The sequence below is a fragment of the Herpailurus yagouaroundi genome, unplaced genomic scaffold (genome assembly GCF_014898765.1).
Source record: "Herpailurus yagouaroundi ecotype Mexico unplaced genomic scaffold, PumYag 186, whole genome shotgun sequence".
In the NCBI taxonomy this organism is placed as follows: Eukaryota; Metazoa; Chordata; class Mammalia; order Carnivora; family Felidae; genus Herpailurus; species Herpailurus yagouaroundi.
The window spans coordinates 31,935,702-31,943,776 of record NW_024412417.1 but is presented as its reverse complement, the minus strand read 5'-3'; the positions used below and the strand labels follow the sequence as shown (position 1 = coordinate 31,943,776).

Here is an 8,075-nt window from a genome sequence, read left to right as displayed (position 1 = left end):
CACAGCTAGTGTTTTCCCAACTTACCCCTCATTTCAGTCCCTTTTGCCTGTTTTTTTTTTGTTTTTTTGTTTTTTTTTGACAAATCCTTTGAAATTTCCCTGACTTCTATTCAAAATGATTTTTCAAGAGGTGTCTGGATGGCTCAGTCAGGTAAGTATCTGACTCTTGATTTAGGCTCAGGTCATGATCTCACAGTTCATGAGATCGAGCCCCACGTCAGGCTCTGCAACTGACAGTGTGGAGCCTGCTTGCTCTCTCCCTGTCTCTCTGCTCCTCCCCCACCCTCTCTCTCTCAAAATAAAGAAACTTAATAAATAAAAAAAATTTTTTTTGGATACCATTAGTTTATTATAAAAGAGAGACATGAAAATTATTTACATGATGAAAGATTTCACAACTTCGCCAGAATGGGCAGCTTCCCTTCATGCCATTTCAATAATGATTTATGTCAGTCTACGTACTTTCCGAGAATGTCACCATCTCTAAATAAGAAACGATCCTTGCCATCTAGAACTACTTTGGTGCCTCCATATTCTGGGAGAAGAACTTTATCTCCAACTTTCACACTCACTGACTGGTTGAATCTCTCCACCCTTTCCTCTGGAGCCTGATCCCACAGCCACCACCGTTGGCTTGCAAAACTTTTCCTTGCGATTTTTCTGGAAGCATAATGTCTCCTTTGGTTACGGTTTCGGCTGCACTCCTTTCAACTGAAACTCGGTCAAAGAGGGGAAGACACTTTCTAAATGCTTGTTCTGCCATGACTCTGGCCGCTGCAGCTCCTGCTCTGCTCTGGAGCTGCTGCCCCGCAAGGAGACCCTCAGTCCAACCCCCGGGTCACGTGAACGTGGGAAAAGGCCGCCCTGCGCGCAGCTGATAAATAAAAAATTTTTACAGTGATATTTTGGAGTTGGCCTCAGTTTTGGGCCATTGCTACAGAGAACAGCTACTTTCCTAGTCTTTGTTGGATTTTAGAGGACCAGTAAATCACTCTCCCCTTTTCCTTGGTTCGGAGCCAAGGGAGAGATAATCACTGTTATTAGAGGTAAAAATGACAGCTTCATTCTTGAGAAAAGATGGATTGGAAGATATGTCATAGGGGCGCAGTTACAAAGATGTCCTAAAAAGGAACCCCAGAAGTTGAAAGACTGCCCTGGTCACCAGCATAGCAAAACAAGGACGGGGGTGTCTCCTGCTGCAAGCTTACCGTGGGGAGAGCCCAGAAGGTGGTTTCCAGGGGGCCTGGTTGGCTTCACAAGGACTGAGCTCAGTCCCTTCCTTGACTCACCAATCACATAAGTCTTCCTTTGAGAGAAAAATTAGAGTTTCTGGTGTACTTTTCCTCCCTGGAAAATTCCCTCCCTATGGAAGTGCAAGGGGTCAGGAACCAGTATTTCTCCCTGAGAGGTTCACCTCCACTCCCATTAACAAGATGGGGCCCACTCCCGGGCCCCAAATGGCTTCTTTTGAAACGTGTAATATGTGTGAGTCAGACAGTCAGGTTAGACTAATAGCTGTAACCAGCAACCAATCACCAATTCCCCGCTGCATATCACAGCAGAGCTCCATTTCTTGTCCAAGTCACGGGCCAATGCGGGTAGGCAGGGAGGATGGTGGGGGCCGGGAAGGGGAGTGGAGAATGAGGAGGGGGGTCTGCTCCACGCAGTTATTCGGCGACTCAGTGTCCTTTCAATTAATGCCGGGATTTCAAACTTCCGTCTGTGCTGTGCTTTGGGCTTCAGCGGCTCCACAACCTCCCAGGACCCCAGAGTCCTCCACTGAATTCTCTGGAGGTGGCTGCTCAAGAAAGAGCCAGTGGAGGACTGCGCAGCCGATTTTAGGGGCCAGGCTGCAAGTGGCCTACATCATTTCTGCCCACAAGCTGCTGGCCGGCACTCACTCACGGGGTCCCAGCGAATCACGAGGGCAGCTCGGAAACACAAGTCTTCCTGAAGGCCCCTGTGGAACAGCAAACGAAGTTGAAAGAATACCAAGCATTGTCTCAGCACAGTACCGCCTTCACAGAAACACAGCCCAGCCAAGCAAAGCGATTTTACGGCCATTCAGACCTTTACTAACAAGCCTAAAGAACAGATCCAGGACAATGCTGCTGGTTTTTGTTTTGTTTCGTTTTTTTAATAAATCCTGGGGTGCCTGGGTGGCTTGGTCGGTTGGGTGTCCGACTTCGGCTCAGGTCATGATCTCACGGTCCGTGAGTTCGAGCCCCGCATCGGGCTCTGTGCTGACAGCTCAGAGCCTGGAGCCTGCTTTGGATTCTGTGTCTCCCTCTCTCTCTGCCCCTCCCCTGCTCACATTCCGTCTCTCTCTCTCGCTGTCAAAAATAAACATTAAAAATTGTTAAAATACTGTATACTCTGTATTTAGAAAAGTTCACGCACCTGGATGACTTTTTACAAACCGACACATTTGAGGTAGCTAGCACCCTGATCAGAATATGACATCTCCAGCCCCCAGAAGCCTTCTTGAGCACCTGCCCTGGCCCAGTCACCAAGCCCCACCCTAGGTGAGCCACAGTCTTGACTTGTAACCACATAGTAAATTAGTTATTTCCTGGTTTAGAATATTCTACAAATAGAACCATACCGTACATATTCTTTTGTGTCTGTCTGCGTTTACTTAACGTTACGCTTGTGAGAGTATTCATGTTGTGTATAATTGTAGTGTTTTTGTTCTCATCGCTGAAGCTTACTCCATGGTCCGCATACACCATGATTTACTTGTCCACTCTGCTGTTGGTGGGCATCGGGATAGTTTCAGGATATAACAAGCGTGCTGCTGTGAATATTCCGGGGCACGTACTCTGAGGAACATAGTGACACACATATCCTTTGGGTAAGGCACCTAATTCCTAGAAGGGAGCATTGCCTGGCCTCAGAGTCCCGCACATCTAGTAGTAGTAGAACCGAGTGGTTTTCCAAAGCCAGCCCTTGGTTGTCAGCCTTTCCCCGCTTCTTAAAAGCCCTCCTTCCGATTTGCTCCACTTTGTCCCTCACACCTGAGGGTGTTCGAGAGTCCCCGACTCATCCACTCCAAGAAAACTGCTCCCCTAAGTGACATGTTTGAATCTCAACCCCTCCCCGCCTTCTTTCTCTCTCCTTGCCTCCAGTTTGGTCGCCCTCAGCCCATTCTCCGGATTCTGTGTTCCGAAAACGTGGCACAAGCCGGGCTTGGCCAGAAGGGAACCCACAGAAAAGAGTGGGAGGGACGTGGGAGGGGCTGGGGGCGGGGCTGAATACAGGAAGACTGAATATCCTTTAGAGATAGTGGGGCGGGGGGAGGGGCTGAGAACCCTCACTCATTATTAATGTCTGTATCTGTCACACAGAGAAAGGAAATTAAGGAAAACCCTTAAAATCATTAAGGTGAACTATCTGGAGGTGTGTGGGGCCTGATTAATATTCACATCCACGTGGCGTGTGATGGGAGGGGTGATCCAGGCACGGAAGTGGAAAAGCCACCCCCCTAGACTCCCCTGACAGGGGTGAGGCAGGGCACAGGGCAGTAGGGCCCTGCTGAGGAGGGTGTGGAGCAAGCGCACCTGGAAACGAAGAGCGAAGAGCGACCCGGTGCTGGGGCCTTGCAGCGCTCTTGCACAAAGGTCACTGGTCACAGCTCTAGTTCACCCTCGGTCGCCCTGATTAATGCGCACACCCGGGGCGGGCACTGGGGCAGGAGACAGAGGAGTGGAGCGGTCCCCACTCTCTTGAGAAATGCATAATCATTAATCAACATTACTGGGCCCCACTCAGACTAAGTGGCCTCTTGTGATTAGCAATGGGCCCTTGAAAAATAAAAACGCAGTCTTTTAGCATTTTGAGTGTGTGCATTTGACAATGGCTTTCTTGATAGCAGTGGGGGCTGGGAAGGGGCTTGCTGTGCGGGGCCTGTGGGGTGTGTGTGTGTGTGTGTGTGTGTGTGTGTGTTGGGGGGTGCAGGCCTGGCTTCAGGGTCTGAGGAACAAAGACAATTGGAGGAGTTATGGGTCTGGCCTCAGAGGCAGGAGACTGTCCACTTTGTGGGGGTCAGTTCTGACTGGACCCCTCTCCCTGGGCAGGAACTGGAATGTCCAGGGTGATGAGGCCGGTGGGGGCTGGCGTCCCTCTGGGACTTCTGAGTCACAGTTCATGACACACCCGAACGTCCTAGCTAGAAGGAAGTAACCGGGCTCCCACCTTGGAAGGCTGTCGTGGAAATTACCTCAATCTGTGTAAATCATTTGGCTCTCCTCAGACACATTAGTGTCCCTCCCCTTCCCAACCACCAACTCATTTTGTCCTCACAACTGCCCTGTGATGGTTTTACTGTCCGCGCGCTGCCGATGAGTTACACGCGGGGCTCAGAGGAGGCGAAGGACACCCCTCACCAGCAAGAGGCAGAATCCCGGTCCCCACTTTCTGGGTGGACTGGGGTGGGGGGGGCGGGCAGACCTGGGCAGAGCTGACACTGCCCTTCACCAGGCCTGTGACCTCGAGCCACATTTATGACCTCACATAAACCTCAGAGCTCTAGTTTCCTCAACTTGACGAAGAGAAGGGTGAGACCCACCTCATAGGATGATGGTGACACCGCCCTGAGCTAATGCCGCGGAAGCATCTGCTACAAAGCCAGTCCGCAGTGCTATCTGTCCCCCTGCCTTCCTCCCCCGTCCTTCAGTCATCACTGTGATCCTCACAATGGTCTGATGAGGTTGGCGTTATTGTTATAGGTGAGGAAACTGAGGCTCAGAGGGGGGGACCCTGTCACCCTGCCGTGTCACAGCGCAGTGAAGCAGTGGCAGTGTCATTTAGCACCAGGATGCCACCAAGCTGGTGGATTTTTTTTCATGGTTTATGTGTTTATTTAATTTATTTATTTTGAGAGAGTGCATGTGCAGATCTCGAGCAGAGAAGGGGCAGAGAGGGAGAGAGAGAGAGAGAGGGAGAGAAAGAATCCCAAGCAGGCTCTGTGCCGTCAGCACAGAGCTGGACACAGGGCTTGAACTCATGAACTGTGAGATCATGACCTGAACCGAAACCAAGAGTTAGACGCTTAGCCGACTGAGCCACCCACATGCCCCCGAGGTGGTGCTGATTACAGGGGATGCTGTGGGCCCAGGGAATCACCCTAAATGGCTCTGTTAGAAATGATTCTACTTAGTTGAAAGCCATTTGGGGACAGTGTTTTGTTTTAATAACTTGTTTTCTTTACAAAAATCCCAGGTGGCCTCAGTTCTGTTCCCCTCTTATGACTGCCTTGCACTGTAATGCACATAAAAAGACACATGTGAGAATGTTGATAGCAGCATTTTTTAAAATGTTTATTTATTTTTGAGAGAGAGACAGCACGTGAGCAGGGAGGGGCAGAGAGAGAAGGAGACACAGAATCCAAAGCAGGCTCCAGGCTCTGAGCTGTCAGCACAGAACCTGATGCGGGGCTTGAATCCCCAAACTGGGGATCATAACCTGAGCTAAAGTCGGACACTTACCCAACTGAGCCACCCAGGCGCCCCGATTGCAGCATTATTTTTAATAAACTTAAACTAGAAGCCACCTGAAGTCCATCAGCAGCCGAATGGGTGAACTGTGGTTTGCTCCTCTGATGGAATACTATACAGCTAGGAACACAGACACAGCACTGCCACAGAAAGCAACGTTGGGGAGTCTCAGAAGCAATGTTGCATGGAAGAAGCCAGATGCAAATAATATCTGCTTTATGATCCCATTTATATAAAACTCAAGAATAGGCACAAAGAATCTATGCTGTCAGAAGTCGGGTGAGCGATTACATTAGAGTTGAGGGGGGCAGTTTCTGAGAGGGCCCCTGGGGGTGCACCTGCTTGTACTGGTAATACCCTACTTATTGCTCTGGGTGACGGTTCACTTTATAAAAATTTCTTGAGCTGTATGCTCCTGATCTGTATATGCTTTGTAAAGACCTTATACTTTCGCTTTAATGTTTGTGTAAAAAGATGGGTAAACAGAGGATCTTGGGAAGGTTGGGGGATCCGGCTTGAGGCTGAATCCCTGGCAGTGACACGCAGGACGCTGCTGCAGGATCGATCTGGTAAGAGACTGCCCCCAGTGAACATTAGAGGGAACAGTCACTGCTGGGCCAGGAATTTGAGCAGGGGTTCATGCACCTTCTCCGGACAGACCAGGCCTTGCAGCCGCTGCTGCCTCCCAGCACATGGAGGCTGCCTGGGCTTCTTCCCTCACATCACCGCTTCCATCCCAATAGATCCTGCTGGCAAATTTGATTTGTGGAGCCGATGCCCCATTCCCAGCCGCAAGGGAGGCTGGCTGAGATCTTCACTTCTATTTGGAGGTAGAAGGCAGGACCCCCTCCAAAGTAAGGAGAATGCCCACAGGTGCAGGACACTCAGAAAGCACGTTCCCTGTGCTCCTGGCCCTTCACAAGGGCCTTTTGGAGACATCGCCCTATTCTAGTGGCCCTGATGGTGTACAGATGCTACCTGTTGCTGTCCAGCTCGATACCTGCCCTTTTATCTTTTCCCTGCACTCCCGAGACTGAGAAACTACATTTTCCAGACTCTCTTGCCAGCTGGGTCCCAGTTAGTTTTTACAAACAAAAGGCACCTGTGTGGGATTGGGAGGCGGGAAGAGGGGAGGAGTCGTCCTTCCTCGGTGTTAGGGATGCCTGGGCTCATGGGCCCTGGGTGATACCACTGTCTTCCGTTCGTGCCTTCGACCCTCCCACCACGTGTCATGAATTTTCTGTGGCCACCTACCCCCGTTTTCCTGAGGGCCATGGACCTAAAAGCCATGGGGTGGGGCTCACACGTGTGTGCGTGAGGGCTGGCTGGGGGAGAGTTGAGCCGTTTGTACCCCAGTATGGAGTAGGTCAGGCAGTCCCTGTGGGCCCGTGTAGAGTAGTTAACAGGTCACAGGAAGGGCCCAAGCAACGACTCCTCACCTGGAACTCAGGCTGGCTGGCTCCCCTGGGCAATGCCAGAAGGCTAGCAAAGGTGCTGGTGAACCCGAGTCAGAGACCCCGGGGCTGGCCCGCCCTCTGTCACCCCCGAGTGTGCATCGCAGGCAACTCACCGAACCTGTCTGGGCCTCGGGTTTCCCATCTGGAAGTGGATAGATTAAAACCTACCCCTGAGGGTGGTGCAGAGGAAAGTCCTTTGCAAATAGAAGGGAGTGGTTTTTCATGCAAAGGGAGAACTCTGAGCATCAACCCCCCCCACCCCCAACAAGGACACTTCAACTGAGGAATGACCTTGGCCTTCTCATCCTGCTGACTGGAATCAGTCCTTTAGTGGCTCCCATGAGAGAAGGGATGTATTCACCGGGTCTGGCACGTTCACAGGCCTGGCGGTGTGCTGGATGCTGGGGGTACAGGGATGAAAGGACTCAGTCTCTGCCCTGCAGGAGCCCTTGAGGGAGACAAGGGCACGCAGTCTGGCAATTGCAGCTCCCTGGGACCTGGGGGTGGGATCACAGGAAACTTCTAGAAGCAGAGATTTCTAGCTTCGACCTGAAAGAGGAGCAGGGGTTAATGAGATAATGGATCAGGGCCAGGGTCAGAGTGTCAGGTGGAGGGAACAGTGTTTGCCCAGGTCTGGAGGCAAGAGGAATGGAGTGTCCATGAGGTGGAGGCGAGTGTAGGCGAAGGGTGGGCAGTGAGGGGCAATGGGTTCAAGGGTGAGTGAGGCCGATCATGTCCTGCCATGGGGTTTGGACTCACTGGGCACACTGCCCCAGGAGAGACACAGCCGGCCCCGGGCCCAGCTGCAGGCTGGTTTATAAGCTCCCAGCACAAGAGTGGCTGTGTGTCACCTGTTCTGAAATCTGAGGCGTGTAAGGCTCTGGGGTGAACGCTCTCTGTGCCTTTGTCCAATGTTAACCTGCGCTGAGAGGAGAGGCTGCGCCTGGGGACCTTGTGGACTCTGGCCCCAATCCTGCGCCCCACAGCGAGCAGGGGAAAGCCAGGACCGGGAGCTGCTAGGAACTTCTCTACCCTCTTCCCGCCTCTCGGCCTGCTCCTGGCCAGGCTCCGATGCCCTCTCTCCTCACGCCTGTCAGGCCAGGCAGGCGTGACTCCTGTGATT

General features: G+C 51.9%; 1 pseudogene; it reads right to left on the bottom strand.

Moving 5' to 3' along the window:
• Window positions 1–325: 325 nt before the first annotated feature.
• On the bottom strand, window positions 326–1,240 carry LOC121042929 (10 kDa heat shock protein, mitochondrial-like; annotated as a pseudogene).
• Window positions 1,241–8,075: the final 6,835 nt, after the last annotated feature.